The 14789-nt window shown below is 47.8% G+C and overlaps 2 non-coding genes across 2 annotated transcripts; both read left to right on the top strand.

Moving 5' to 3' along the window:
• The first annotated feature begins 1287 nt into the window (after positions 1-1287).
• Trnak-uuu (transfer RNA lysine (anticodon UUU)) lies at positions 1288-1359 on the top strand. Its single transcript has one exon. It is a non-coding gene; the product is annotated as a tRNA-Lys (tRNA).
• An 893-nt stretch (positions 1360-2252) lies between these two features.
• Positions 2253-2324, top strand: Trnak-uuu (transfer RNA lysine (anticodon UUU)). Its single transcript has one exon. It is a non-coding gene; the product is annotated as a tRNA-Lys (tRNA).
• Positions 2325-14789: the final 12465 nt, after the last annotated feature.

The raw sequence follows: 14789 nt of genomic DNA, 5'->3' as shown, positions 1-14789 counted from the left end.
CCTATGCCTTCTTTGGCGTTGTAGACTGCCGGCATTTCTTTCTGTATTTCCTAACGAGCCCCTCATTTCCAAACCCTATTATCGCGCGAAAGCTTAGCGAGGGCCTCGGTTCTGGCAGCCTTGATGCCAAGGTAGCATAAGAGGGTTTCCCGCCGGTTGACCACTCATGACAGGCTGTAGACGTTCGCGTCACACCCCGGGGGTTGAAAAAGAAGGTCCCCTTCTCCCCGTGTAGTCTGAGTGGCGCTGGCTACCACCCTCAAGCGTCAGATACAGTTGTAGTAAATATAAATACCCCAGAAAGTGAAGCGGAACACAGTCGCCCAGATAGCCGAATTGGTAAGGCATTCGAGATCTAATCGAAAGGCGTGGATTTGGTCCCCACTCTAGGCGCGTGTTTTTCTTTCTTTCTTTATCACGTAATTAATAAAAATTAATAATAATGTAACGTCACTAACGGTAAAAAAAATTGTCTAACCTTCCCCTATGCCTTGTTTGCGGTTGTAGACTGCCGGCATTTCTTTCTGTATTTCCTAACGAGCCCCTCATTTCCAAACCCTATTATCGCGCGAAAGCTTAGGGAGGGCCTCGGTTCTGGCAGCCTTGATGCCAAGGTATCATAAGAGGGTTTCCCGCCGGTTGACCGCTCATGACAGGCTGTAGACGTTCGCGTCACGCCCCGGGGTTGAAAAAGAAGGTCCCCTTCTCCCCGTGTAGTCTGAGTTCCCGCTGGCTACCACCTTCAAGCGTCAGATACAGTTGAAGTAAATATAAATACCCCAGACAGTGAAGCGGAACACAGTCGCCCAGATAGCCGAATTGGTAAAGCATTCGAGATCTAATCGAAAGGCGTTGGTTCGGTCCCCACTCTGGGCGCGTGTTTTTCTTTCTTTCTTTATCACGTAATTAATAAAAATTAATAATAATGTAACGTCACTAACGGTAAAGAAAATTGTCTAACCTTCCCCTGTGCCTTCTTTGGCGTTGTAGACTGCCGGCATTTCTTTCTGTATTTTCTAACGAGCCCCTCATTTCCAAACCCTATTATCGCGCGAAAGCTTAGCGAGGGCCTCGGTTCTGGCAGCCTTTATGCCAAGGTAGAATAAGAGGGTTTCCCGCCGGTTGACCGCTCATGACAGGCTGTAGACGTTCGCGTCACTCCCCGGGGGTTGAAAAAGAAGGTCCCCTTCTCCCCGTGTAGTCTGAGTTGCGCTGGCTACCACCCTCAAGCGTCAGATACAGTTGTAGTAAATATAAATACCCCAGAAAGTGAAGTGGAACACAGTCGCCCAGATAGCCGAATTGGTAAGGCATTCGAGATTTAATCGAAAGGCGTGGATTCGGTCCCCACTCTGGGCGCGTGTTTTTCTTTCTTTCTTTATCACGTAATTAATAAAAATTAATAATAATGTAACGTCACTAATGGTAAAAAAAATTGTCTAACCTTCCCCTATGCCTTCTTTGGCGTTGTAGAGTGCCGGCATTTCTTTCTGTATTTCCTAACGAGCCCCTCATTTCCAAATCCTATTATCGCGCGAAAGCTTAGCGAGGGCCTCGGTTCTGGCAGCCTTGATGCCAAGGTAGCATAAGAGGGTTTCCCGCCGGTTGACCGCTCATGACAGGCTGTAGACGTTCGCGTCACGCCCCGGGGGTTGAAAAAGAAGGTCCCCTTCTCCCCGTGTAGTCTGATTGGCGCTGGCTACCACCCTCAAGCGTCAGATACAGTTGTAGTAAATATAAATACCCCAGAAAGTGAAGCGGAACACAGTCGCCCAGATAGCCGAATTGGTAAAGCATTCGAGATCTAATCGAAAGGTGTGGGTTCGGTCCCCACTCTGGGCGCATGTTTTTCTTTCTTTTTTTTATCACGTAATTAATAAAAATAATAATAATGTAACGTCACTAACGGTAAAAAAAATTGTCTAACCTTCCCTATGCCTTCTTTGGCGTTGTAGACTGCCAGCATTTCTTTCTGTATTTCCTAACGAGCCCCTCATTTCCAAACCCTATTATCGCGCGAAAGCTTAGCGAGGGCCTCGGTTCTGGCAGCCTTGATGCCAAGGTAGCATAAGAGGGTTTCCCGCCGGTTGACCGCTCATGACAGGCTGTAGACGTTCGCGTCACGCCCCGGGGGTTGAAAAAGAAGGTCCCCTTCTCCCCGTGTAGTCTGAGTGGCGCTGGCTACCACCCTCAAGCGTCAGATACAGTTGTAGTAAATATAAATACCCCAGAAAGTGAAGGGGAACACAGTCACCCAGATAGCCGAATTGGTAAGGCATTCGAGATTTAATCGAAAGGCGTGGGTTCGGTCCCCACTCTGGGCGCGTGTTTTTCTTTCTTTCTTTATCACGTAATTAATAAAAATTAATAATAATGTAACGTCACTAACGGTAAAAAAAATTGTCTAACCTTCCCCTATGCCTTCTTTGGCGTTGTAGACTGCCGGCATTTCTTTCTGTATTTCCTAACGAGCCCCTCATTTCCAAACCCTATTATCGCGCGAAAGCTTAGCGAGGGCCTCGGTTCTGGCAGCCTTGATGCCAAGGTAGCATAAGAGGGTTTCCCGCCGGTTCACCGCTCATGACAGGCTGTAGACGTTCGCGTCACGCCCCGGGGGTTGAAAAAGAAGGTCCCCTTCTCCCCGTGTAGTCTGAGTGGCGCTGGCTACCACCCTCAACCGTCAGATACAGTTGTAGTAAATATAAATACCCCAGAAAGTGAAGCGGAACACAGTCGCCCAGATAGCCGAAGTGGTAAGGCATTCGAGATCTAATCGAAAGGCGTGGGTTCGGTCCCCACTCTGGGCGCGTGTTTTTCTTTCTTTCTTTATCACGTAATTAATAAAAATTAATAATAATGTAACGTCACTAACGGTAAAAAAATTGTCTAACCTTCCCCTATGCCTTCGTTGGCGTTGTACACTGCTGGCATTTCTTTCTGTATTTCCTAACGAGCCCCTCATTTCCAAACCCTATTATCGCGCGAAAGCTTAGCGAGGGCCTCGGTTCTGGCAGCCTTGATGCCAAGGTAGCATAAGAGGGTTTCCCTCCGGTTGACCGCTCATGACAGGCTGTAGACGTTCGCGTCACGCCCCGGGGGTTGAAAAAGAAGGTCCCCTTCTCCCCGTGTAGTCTGAGTGGCGCTGGCTACCACCCTCAAGCGTCAGATACAGTTGCAGTATATATAAATACCCCAGAAAGTGAAGCGGAACACAGTCGCCCAGATAGCCGAATTGGTAAGGCATTCGAGATCTAATCGAAAGGCGTGGATTCGGTCCCTACTCTGGGCGCGTGTTTTTCTTTCTTTCTTTATCACGTAATTAATAAAAATTAATAATAATGTAACGTCACTAACGGTAAAAAAAATTGTTTAACCTTCCCCTATGCCTTTTTTGGTGTTGTAGACTGCCGGCATTTCTTTCTGTATTTCCTAACGAGCCCCTCATTTCCAAACCCTATTATCGCGCGAAAGCTTAGCGAGGGCCTCGGTTCTGGCAGCCTTGATGCCAAGGTAGCATAAGAGGGTTTCCCGCCGGTTGACCGCTCATGACAGGCTGTAGACGTTCGCGTCACGCCCCTGGGGTTGAAAAAGAAGGTCCCCTTCTCCCCGTGTAGTCTGAGTGGCGCTGGCTACCACCCTCAAGTGTCAGATACAGTTGTAGTAAATATAAATACCCCAGAAAGTGAAGCGGGACACAGTCGCCCAGATAGCCGAATTGGTAAAGAATTCGAGATCTAATCGAAAGGCGAGGGTTCGGTCCCCACTCTGGGCGCGTGTTTTTCTTTCTTTTTTTATCACGTAATTAATAAAAATTAATAATATTGTAATGTCACTAACGGTAAAAAAAATTGTTTAACCTTCCCCTATGCCTTCTTTGGCGTTGTAGACTGCCGGCATTTCTTTCTGTATTTCCTAACGAGCCCCTCATTTCCAAACCCTATTATCGCGCGAAAGCTTAGCGAGGGCCTCGGTTCTGGCAGCCTTGATGCCAAGGTAGCATAAAAGGGTTTCCCGCCGGTTGACCGCTCATGACAGGCTGTAGACGTTCGCGTCACACCCCGGGGGTTGAAAAAGAAGGTCCCCTTCTCCCCGTGTAGTCTGAGTGGCGCTGGCTACCACCCTCAAGCGTCAGATACAGTAGTAGTAAATATAAATACCCCAGAAAGTGAAGCAGAACACAGTCGCCCAGATAGCCGAATTGGTAAGGCATTCGAGATCTAATCGAAACGCGTGGGTTCGGTCCCCACTCTGGGCGCGTGTTTTTCTTTCTTTCTTTATCACGTAATTAAAAAAATTAATAATAATGTAACGTAACTAACGGTAAAAAAATTGTCTAACCTTCCCCTATGCCTTCTTTGGCGTTGTAGACTGCCGGCATTTCTTTCTGTATTTGATAACGAGCCCCTCATTTCCAAACCCTATTATCGCGCGAAAGCTTAGCGAGGGCCTCGGTTCTGGCAGCCTTGATGCCAAGGTAGCATAAGAGGGTTTCCCGCCGGTTCACCGCTCATGACAGGCTGTAGACGTTCGCGTCACGCCCCGGGGGTTGAAAAAGAAGGTCCCCTTCTCCCCGTGTAGTCTGAGTGGCGCTGGCTACCACCCTCAACCGTCAGATACAGTTGTAGTAAATATAAATACCCCAGAAAGTGAAGCGGAACACAGTCGCCCAGATAGCCGAATTGGTAAGGCATTCGAGATCTAATCGAAAGGCGTGGGTTCGGTCCCCACTCTGGGCGCGTGTTTTTCTTTCTTTCTTTATCACGTAATTAATAAAAATTAATAATAATGTAACGTCACTAACGGTAAAAAAATTGTCTAACCTTCCCCTATGCCTTCGTTGGCGTTGTACACTGCCGGCATTTCTTTCTGTATTTCCTAACGAGCCCCTCATTTCCAAACCCTATTATCGCGCGAAAGCTTAGCGAGGGCCTCGGTTCTGGCAGCCTTGATGCCAAGGTAGCATAAGAGGGTTTCCCTACGGTTGACCGCTCATGACAGGCTGTAGACGTTCGCGTCACGCCCCGGGGGTTGAAAAAGAAGGTCCCCTTCTCCCCGTGTAGTCTGAGTGGCGCTGGCTACCACCCTCAAGCGTCAGATACAGTTGCAGTATATATAAATACCCCAGAAAGTGAAGCGGAACACAGTCGCCCAGATAGCCGAATTGGTAAGGCATTCGAGATCTAATCGAAAGGCGTGGATTCGGTCCCTACTCTGGGCGCGTGTTTTTCTTTCTTTCTTTATCACGTAATTAATAAAAATTAATAATAATGTAACGTCACTAACGGTAAAAAAAATTGTTTAACCTTCCCCTATGCCTTCTTTGGCGTTGTAGACTGCCGGCATTTCTTTCTGTATTTCCTAACGAGCCCCTCATTTCCAAACCCTATTATCGCGCGAAAGCTTAGCGAGGGCCTCGGTTCTGGCAGCCTTGATGCCAAGGTAGCATAAAAGGGTTTCCCGCCGGTTGACCGCTCATGACAGGCTGTAGACGTTCGCGTCACACCCCGGGGGATGAAAAAGAAGGTCCCCTTCTCCCCGTGTAGTCTGAGTGGCGCTGGCTACCACCCTCAAGCGTCAGATACAGTAGTAGTAAATATAAATACCCCAGAAAGTGAAGCAGAACACAGTCGCCCAGATAGCCGAATTGGTAAGGCATTCGAGATCTAATCGAAACGCGTGGGTTCGGTCCCCACTCTGGGCGCGTGTTTTTCTTTCTTTCTTTATCACGTAATTAAAAAAATTAATAATAATGTAACGTAACTAACGGTAAAAAAATTGTCTAACCTTCCCCTATGCCTTCTTTGGCGTTGTAGACTGCCGGCATTTCTTTCTGTATTTGATAACGAGCCCCTCATTTCCAAACCCTATTATCGCGCGAAAGCTTAGCGAGGGCCTCGGTTCTGGCAGCCTTGATGCCAAGGTAGCATAAGAGGGTTTCCCGCCGGTTGACCGCTCATGACAGGCTGTAGACGTTCGCGTCACGCCCCGGGGGTTGAAAAAGAAGGTCCCCTTCTCCCCGTGTAGTCTGATTGGCGCTGGCTACCACCCTCAAGCGTCAGATACAGTTGTAGTATATATAAATACCCCAGAAAGTGAAGCGGAACACAGTCGCCCAGATAGCCAAATTGGTAAGGCATTCGAGATCTAATCGAAAGGCGTGGATTCGGTCCCCACTCTGGGCGCGTGTTTTTCTTCCTTTCTTTATCATGTAATTAATAAAAATTTATAATAATGTAACGTCACTAACGGTAAAAAAATTGTTTAACCTTCCTCTATGCCTTTTTTGGTGTTGTATACTGCCGGCATTTCTTTCTGTATTTCCTAACGAGCCCCACATTTCCAAACACTATTATCGCGCGAAAGCTTAGCGAGGGCCTCGGTTCTGGCAGCCTTGATGCCAAGGAAGCATAAGAGGGTTTCCCGCGGGTTGACCGCTCATGAGAGGCTGTAGACGTTCGCGTCACGCCCCGGGGGTTGAAAAAGAAGGTCCCCTTCTCCCCGTGTCGTCTGAGTGGCGCTGGCTACCACCCTCAAGCGTCAGATACAGTTGTAGTAAATATAAATACCCCAGAAAGTGAAGCGGAACACAGTCGCCCAGATAGCCGAATTGGTAAGGCATTCGAGATCTAATCGAAAGGCGTGGATTCGGTCCCCACTCTGGGGGCGTGTTTTTCTTTCTTTCTTTATCACGTAATTATTAAAAATTAATAATAATGAAACGTCACTAACGGTAAAAAAAATTGTTTAACTTTCCCCTATGCCTTCTTTGGTGTTGTAGACTGCCGGCATTTCTTTCTGTATTTCCTAACAAGCCCCTCATTTGCAAACCCTATTATCGCGCGAAAGCTTAGGGAGGGCCTCGGTTCTGGCAGCCTTGATGCCAAGGTAGCATAAGAGGGTTTCCCGCCTGTTGACCGCTCATGACAGGCTGTAGACATTCGCGTCACGCCCCGGGGGTTGAAAAAGAAGGTCCCCTTCTCCCCGTGTAGTCTGAGTGGCGCTGGCTACCACCCTCAAGCGTCAGATACAGTTGTAGTATATATAAATACCCCAGAAAGTGAAGCGGAACACAGTCGCCCAGATAGCCGAATTGGTAAGGCATTCGAGATCTAATCGAAAGGCGTGGATTCGGTCCCCACTCTGGGCGCGTTTTTCTTTCTTTCTTTATCACGTAATTAATAAAAATTAATAATAATGTAACGTCACTAACGGTAAAAAAAATTGTTTAACCTTCCCCTATGCCTTCTTTGGTGTTGTAGACTGCCGGCATTTCTTTCTGTATTTCCTAACAAGCCCCTCATTTCCAAACCCTATTATCGCGCGAAAGCTTAGCGAGGGCCTCGGTTCTGGCAGCCTTGATGCCAAGGTAGCATAAGAGGGTTTCCCGCCGGTTGACCGCTCATGACAGGCTGTAGACGTTCGCGTCACGCCCCGGGGGTTGAAAAAGAAGGTCCCCTTCTCCCCGTGTAGTCTGAGTGGCGCTGGCTACCACCCTCAAGCGTCAGATACAGTTGTAGTAAATATAAATACCCCAGAAAGTGAAGCGGAACACAGTCGCCCAGATAGCCGAATTGGTAAGGCATTCGAGGTCTAATCGAAAGGCGTGGATTTGGTCCCCACTCTAGGCGCGTGTTTTTCTTTCTTTCTTTATCACGTAATTAATAAAAATTAATAATAATGTAACGTCACTAACGGTAAAAAAAATTGTCTAACCTTCCCCTATGCCTTGTTTGCGGTTGTAGACTGCCGGCATTTCTTTCTGTATTTCCTAACGAGCCCCTCATTTCCAAACCCTATTATCGCGCGAAAGCTTAGGGAGGGCCTCGGTTCTGGCAGCCTTGATGCCAAGGTATCATAAGAGGGTTTCCCGCCGGTTGACCGCTCATGACAGGCTGTAGACGTTCGCGTCACGCCCCGGGGGTTGAAAAAGAAGGTCCCCTTCTCCCCGTGTAGTCTGAGTGGCGCTGGCTACCACCCTCAAGCGTCAGATACAGTTGAAGTTTATATAAATACCCCAGAAAGTGAAGCGGAACACAGTCGCCCAGATAGCCGAATTGGTAAAGCATTCGAGATCTAATCGAAAGGCGAGGGTTCGGTCCCCACTCTGGGCGCGTGTTTTTCTTTCTTTTTGTATCACGTAATTAATAAAAATTAATAATAATGTAACGTCACTAACGGTAAAAAAATTGCCTAACCTTCCCCTATGCCTTCTTTGGCGTTGTAGACTGCCGGCATTTCTTTCTGTATTTCCTAACGAGCCCCTCATTTCCAAACCCTATTATCGCGCGAAAGCTTAGCAAGGGCCTCGGTTCTGGCAGCCTTGATGCCAAGGTAGCATATGAGGGTTTCCCGCCGGTTGACCACTCATGACAGGCTGTAGATGTTCGCGTCACGCCCCGGGGGTTGTAAAAGAAGGTCCCCTTCTCCCCGTGTAGTCTGAGTGGCGCTGGCTACCACCCTCAAGCGTCAGATACAGTTGTAGTAAATATAAATACCCCAGAAAGTGAAGCGGAACACAGTTGCCCAGATAGCCGAATTGGTAAGGCATTTGAGATCTAATCGAAAGGTGTGGATTCGGTCCCCACTCTGGGAGCGTGTTTTTCTTTCTTTCTTTATCATGTAATTAATAAAAATTAATAATAATGTAACGTCACTAACGGTAAAAAAATTGTTTAACCTTCCCCTATGCCTTCTTGGGTGTTGTAGACTGCCGGCATTTCTTCCTGTATTTCCTAACGAGCCCCTCTTTCCAAACCCTTTTATCGCGCGAAAGCTTAGCGAGGGCCTCGGTTCTGGCAGCCTTGATGCCAAGATAGCATAAGAGGGTTTCCCGCCGGTTGACCGCTCATGACAGGCTGTAGACGTTCGCGTCACGCCCCGGGGGTTGAAAAAGAAGGTCCCCTTCTCCCCGTGTAGTCTGAGTGGCGCTGGCTACCACCCTCAAGCGTCAGATACAGTTGAAGTTTATATAAATACCACAGAAAGTGAAGCGGAACACAGTCGCCCAGATAGCCGAATTGGTAAAGCATTCGAGATCTAATCGAAAGGCGAGGGTTCGGTCCCCACTCTGGGCGCGTGTTTTTCTTTCTTTTTGTATCACGTAATTAATAAAAATTAATAATAATGTAACGTCACTAACGGTAAAAAAATTGCCTAACCTTCCCCTATGCCTTCTTTGGCGTTGTAGACTGCCGGCATTTCTTTCTGTATTTCCTAACGAGCCCCTCATTTCCAAACCCTATTATCGCGCGAAAGCTTAGCGAGGGCCTCGGTTCTGGCAGCCTTGATGCCAAGGTAGCATAAGAGGTTTTCCCGCCGGTTGACCGCTCATGACAGTCTGTAGACGTTCGCGTCACGCCCCGGGGGTTGAAAAAGAAGGTTCCCTTCTCCCCGTGTAGTCTGAGTGGCGCTGGCTACCACCCTCAAGCGTCAGATACAGTTTTAGTATATATAAATACCCCAGAAAGTGAAGCGGAACACAGTCGCCCAGATAGCCAAATTGGTAAGGCATTCGAGATCTAATCGAAAGGCGTGGATTCGGTCCCCACTCTGGGCGCGTGTTTTTCTTCCTTTCTTTATCATGTAATTATTAAAAATTTATAATAATGTAACGTCACTAACGGTAAAAAAATTGTTTAACCTTCCTCTATGCCTTTTTTGGTGTTGTATACTGCCGGCATTTCTTTCTGTATTTCCTAACGAGCCCCACATTTCCAAACACTATTATCGCGCGAAAGCTTAGCGAGGGCTTTGGTTCTGGCAGCCTTGATGCCAAGGTAGCATAAGAGGGTTTCCCGCGGGTTGACCGCTCATGACCGGCTGTAGACGTTCGCGTCACGCCCCGGGGGTTGAAAAAGAAGGTCCCCTTCTCCCCGTGTCGTCTGAGTGGCGCTGGCTACCACCCTCAAGCGTCAGATACAGTTGTAGTAAATATAAATACCCCAGAAAGTGAAGGGGAACACAGTCGCCCAGATAGCCGAATTGGTAAGGCATTCGAGATCTAATCGAAAGGCGTGGATTCGGTCCCCACTCTGGGGGCGTGTTTTTCTTTCTTTCTTTATCACGTAATTATTAAAAATTAATAATAATGAAACATCACTAACGGTAAAAAAAATTGTTTAACCTTCCCCTATGCCTTCTTTGGTGTTGTAGACTGCCGGCATTTCTTTCTGTATTTCCTAACAAGCCCCTCATTTGCAAACCCTATTATCGCGCGAAAGCTTAGCGAGGGCCACGGTTCTGGCAGCCTTGATGCCAAGGTAGCATAAGAGGGTTTCCCGCCGGTTGACCGCTCATGACAGGCTGTAGACATTCGCGTCACGCCCCGGGGGTTGAAAAAGAAGGTCCCCTTCTCCCCGTGTAGTCTGAGTGGCGCTGGCTACCACCCTCAAGCGTCAGATACAGTTGTAGTATATATAAATACCCCAGAAAGTGAAGCGGAACACAGTCGCCCAGATAGCCGAATTGGTAAGGCATTCGAGATCTAATCGAAAGGCGTGGATTCGGTCCCCACTCTGGGCGAGTTTTTCTTTCTTTCTTTATTACGTAATTAATAAAAATTAATAATAATGTAACGTCACTAACGGTAAAAAAAATTGTTTAAACTTCCCCTATGCCTTCTTTGGTGTTGTAGACTGCCGGCATTTCTTTCTGTATTTCCTAACAAGCCCCTCATTTCCAAACCCTATTATCGCGCGAAAGCTTAGCGAGGGCCTCGGTTCTGGCAGCCTTGATGCCAAGGTAGCATAAGAGGGTTTCCCGCCTGTTGACCGCTCATGACAGGCTGTAGACGTTCGTGTCACGCCCCGGGGGTTGAAAAAGAAGGTCCCCTTCTCCCCGTGTAGTCTGAGTGGCGCTGGCTACCACCCTCAAGCGTCAGATACAGTTGTAGTAAATATAAATACCCCAGAAAGTGAAGCGGAACACAGTCGCCCAGATAGCCGAATTGGTAAGGCATTCGAGGTCTAATCGAAAGGCGTGGATTTGGTCCCCACTCTAGGCGCGTGTTTTTCTTTCTTTCTTTATCACGTAATTATTAAAAATTAATAATAATGTAACGTCACTAACGGTAAAGAAAATTGTCTAACCTTCCCCTGTGCCTTCTTTGGCGTTGTAGACTGCCGGCATTTCTTTCTGTATTTTCTAACGAGCCCCTCATTTCCAAACCCTATTATCGCTTGAAAGCTTAGCGAGGGCCTCGGTTCTGGCAGCCTTTATGCCAAGGTAGAATAAGAGGGTTTCCCGCCGGTTGACCGCTCATGACAGGCTGTAGACCTTCGCGTCACGCCCCGGGGGTTGAAAAAGAAGGTCCCCTTCTCCCCGTGTAGTCTGAGTTGCGCTGGCTACCACCCTCAAGCGTCAGATACAGTTGTAGTAAATATAAATACCCCAGAAAGTGAAGTGGAACACAGTCGCCCAGATAGCCGAATTGGTAAGTCATTCGAGATTTAATCGAAAGGCGTGGATTCGGTCCCCACTCTGGGCGCGTGTTTTTCTTTCTTTCTTTATCACGAAATTAATAAAAATAATAATAATGTAACGTCACTAACGGTAAAAAAAATTGCCTAACCTTCCCCTATGCCTTCTTTGGCGTTGTAGAGTGCCGGCATTTCTTTCTGTATTTCCTAACGAGCCCCTCATTTCCAAATCCTATTATCGCGCGAAAGCTTAGCGAGGGCCTCGGTTCTGGCAGCCTTGATGCCAAGGTAGCATAAGAGGGTTTCCCGCCGGTTGACCGCTCATGAAAGGCTGTAGACGTTCGCGTCACGCCCCGGGGGTTGAAAAAGAAGGTCCCCTTCTCCCCGTGTAGTCTGAGTGGCGCTGGCTACCACCCTCAAGCGTCAGATACAGTTGTAGTAAATATAAATACACCAGAAAGTGAAGCGGAACACAGTTGCCCAGATAGCCGAATTGGTAAGGCATTTGAGATCTAATCGAAAGGTGTGGATTCGGTCCCCACTCTGGGAGCGTGTTTTTCTTTCTTTCTTTATCATGTAATTAATAAAAATTAATAATAATGTAACGTCACTAACGGTAAAAAAATTGTTTAACCTTCCCCTATGCCTTCTTGGGTGTTGTAGACTGCCGGCATTTCTTCCTGTATTTCCTAACGAGCCCCTCTTTCCAAACCCTATTATCGCGCGAAAGCTTAGCGAGGGCCTCGGTTCTGGCAGCCTTGATGCCAAGGTAGCATAAGAGGGTTTCCCGCCGGTGTACCGCTCATGACAGGCTGTAGACGTTCGCGTCACGCCCCGGGGGTTGAAAAAGAAGGTCCCCTTCTCCCCGTGTAGTCTGAGTGGCGCTGGCTACCACCCTCAAGCGTCAGATACAGTTGAAGTTTATATAAATACCCCAGAAAGTGAAGCGGAACACAGTCGCCCAGATAGCCGAATTGGTAAAGCATTCGAGATCTAATCGAAAGGCGAGGGTTCGGTCCCCACTCTGGGCGCGTGTTTTTCTTTCTTTTTGTATCACGTAATTAATAAAAATTAATAATAATGTAACGTCACTAACGGTAAAAAAATTGCCTAAGCTTCCCCTATGCCTTCTTTGGCGTTGTAGACTGCCGGCATTTCTTTCTGTATTTCCTAACGAGCCCCTCATTTCCAAACCCTATTATCGCGCGAAAGCTTAGCGAGGGCCTCGGTTCTGGCAGCCTTGATGCCAAGGTAGCATAAGAGGGTTTCCCGCCGGTTGACCGCTCATGACAGTCTGTAGACGTTCGCGTCACGCCCCGGGGGTTGAAAAAGAAGGTTCCCTTCTCCCCGTGTAGTCTGAGTGGCGCTGGCTACCACCCTCAAGCGTCAGATACAGTTGTAGTATATATAAATACCCCAGAAAGTGAAGCGGAACACAGTCGCCCAGATAGCCGAATTGGTAAGGCATTCGAGATCTAATCGAAAGGCGTCGATTCGGTCCCCACTCTGGGGGCGTGTTTTTCTTTCTTTCTTTATCACGTAATTATTAAAAATTAATAATAATGAAACGTCACTAACGGTAAAAAAAATTGTTTAACCTTCCCCTATGCCTTCTTTGGTGTTGTAGACTGCCGGCATTTCTTTCTGTATTTCCTAACAAGCCCCTCATTTGCAAACCCTATTATCGCGCGAAAGCTTAGCGAGGGCCTCGGTTCTGGCAGCCTTGATGCCAAGGTAGCATAAGAGGGTTTCCCGCCGGTTGACCGCTCATGACAGGCTGTAGACATTCGCGTCACGCCCCGGGGGTTGAAAAAGAAGGTCCCCTTCTCCCCGTGTAGTCTGAGTGGCGCTGGCTACCACCCTCAAGCGTCAGATACAGTTGTAGTATATATAAATACCCCAGAAAGTGAAGCGGAACACAGTCGCCCAGATAGCCGAATTGGTAAGGCATTCGAGATCTAATCGAAAGGCGTGGATTCGGTCCCCACTCTGGGGGCGTGTTTTTCTTTCTTTCTTTATCACGTAATTATTAAAAATAATAATAATGAAACGTCACTAACGGTAAAAAAAATTGTTTAACCTTCCCCTATGCCTTCTTTGGTGTTGTAGACTGCCGGCATTTCTTTCTGTATTTCCTAACAAGCCCCTCATTTGCAAACCCTATTATCGCGCGAAAGCTTAGCGAGGGCCTCGGTTCTGGCAGCCTTGATGCCAAGGTAGCATAAGAGGGTTTCCCGCCGGTTGACCGCTCATGACAGGCTGTAGACATTCGCGTCACGCCCCGGGGGTTGAAAAAGAAGGTCCCCTTCTCCCCGTGTAGTCTGAGTGGCGCTGGCTACCACCCTCAAGCGTCAGATACAGTTGTAGTAAATATAAATACCCCAGAAAGTGAAGCGGAACACAGTCGCCCAGATAGCCGAATTGGTAAGGCATTCGAGGTCTAATCGAAAGGCGTGGATTTGGTCCCCACTCTAGGCGCGTGTTTTTCTTTCTTTCTTTATCACGTAATTAATAAAAATTAATAATAATGTAACGTCACTAACGGTAAAAAAAATTGTCTAACCTTCCCCTATGCCTTGTTTGCGGTTGTAGACTGCCGGCATTTCTTTCTGTATTTCCTAACGAGCCCCTCATTTCCAAACCCTATTATCGCGCGAAAGCTTAGGGAGGGCCTCGGTTCTGGCAGCCTTGATGCCAAGGTATCATAAGAGGGTTTCCCGCCGGTTGACCGCTCATGACAGGCTGTAGACGTTCGCGTCACGCCCCGGGGTTGAAAAAGAAGGTCCCCTTCTCCCCGTGTAGTCTGAGTTCCCGCTGGCTACCACCTTCAAGCGTCAGATACAGTTGAAGTAAATATAAATACCCCAGACAGTGAAGCGGAACACAGTCGCCCAGATAGCCGAATTGGTAAAGCATTCGAGATCTAATCGAAAGGCGTTGGTTCGGTCCCCACTCTGGGCGCGTGTTTTTCTTTCTTTCTTTATCACGTAATTAATAAAAATTAATAATAATGTAACGTCACTAACGGTAAAGAAAATTGTCTAACCTTCCCCTGTGCCTTCTTTGGCGTTGTAGACTGCCGGCATTTCTTTCTGTATTTTCTAACGAGCCCCTCATTTCCAAACCCTATTATCGCGCGAAAGCTTAGCGAGGGCCTCGGTTCTGGCAGCCTTAATGCCAAGGTAGAATAAGAGGGTTTCCCGCCGGTTGACCGCTCATGACAGGCTGTAGACGTTCGCGTCACGCCCCGGGGGTTGAAAAAGAAGGTCCCCTTCTCCCCGTGTAGTCTGAGTTGCGCTGGCTACCACCCTCAAGCGTCAGATACAGTTGTAGTAAATATAAATACCCCAGAAAGTGAAGTGGAACACAGTC

The sequence above is a fragment of the Haemaphysalis longicornis genome, unplaced genomic scaffold (assembly GCF_048455015.1).
Source record: "Haemaphysalis longicornis isolate Haplotype H1 unplaced genomic scaffold, Haemaphysalis longicornis Haplotype H1 scaffold_13, whole genome shotgun sequence".
NCBI classification, from domain to species: Eukaryota; Metazoa; Arthropoda; class Arachnida; order Ixodida; family Ixodidae; genus Haemaphysalis; species Haemaphysalis longicornis.
This window is presented reverse-complemented; position numbering and strand designations above follow the sequence as displayed.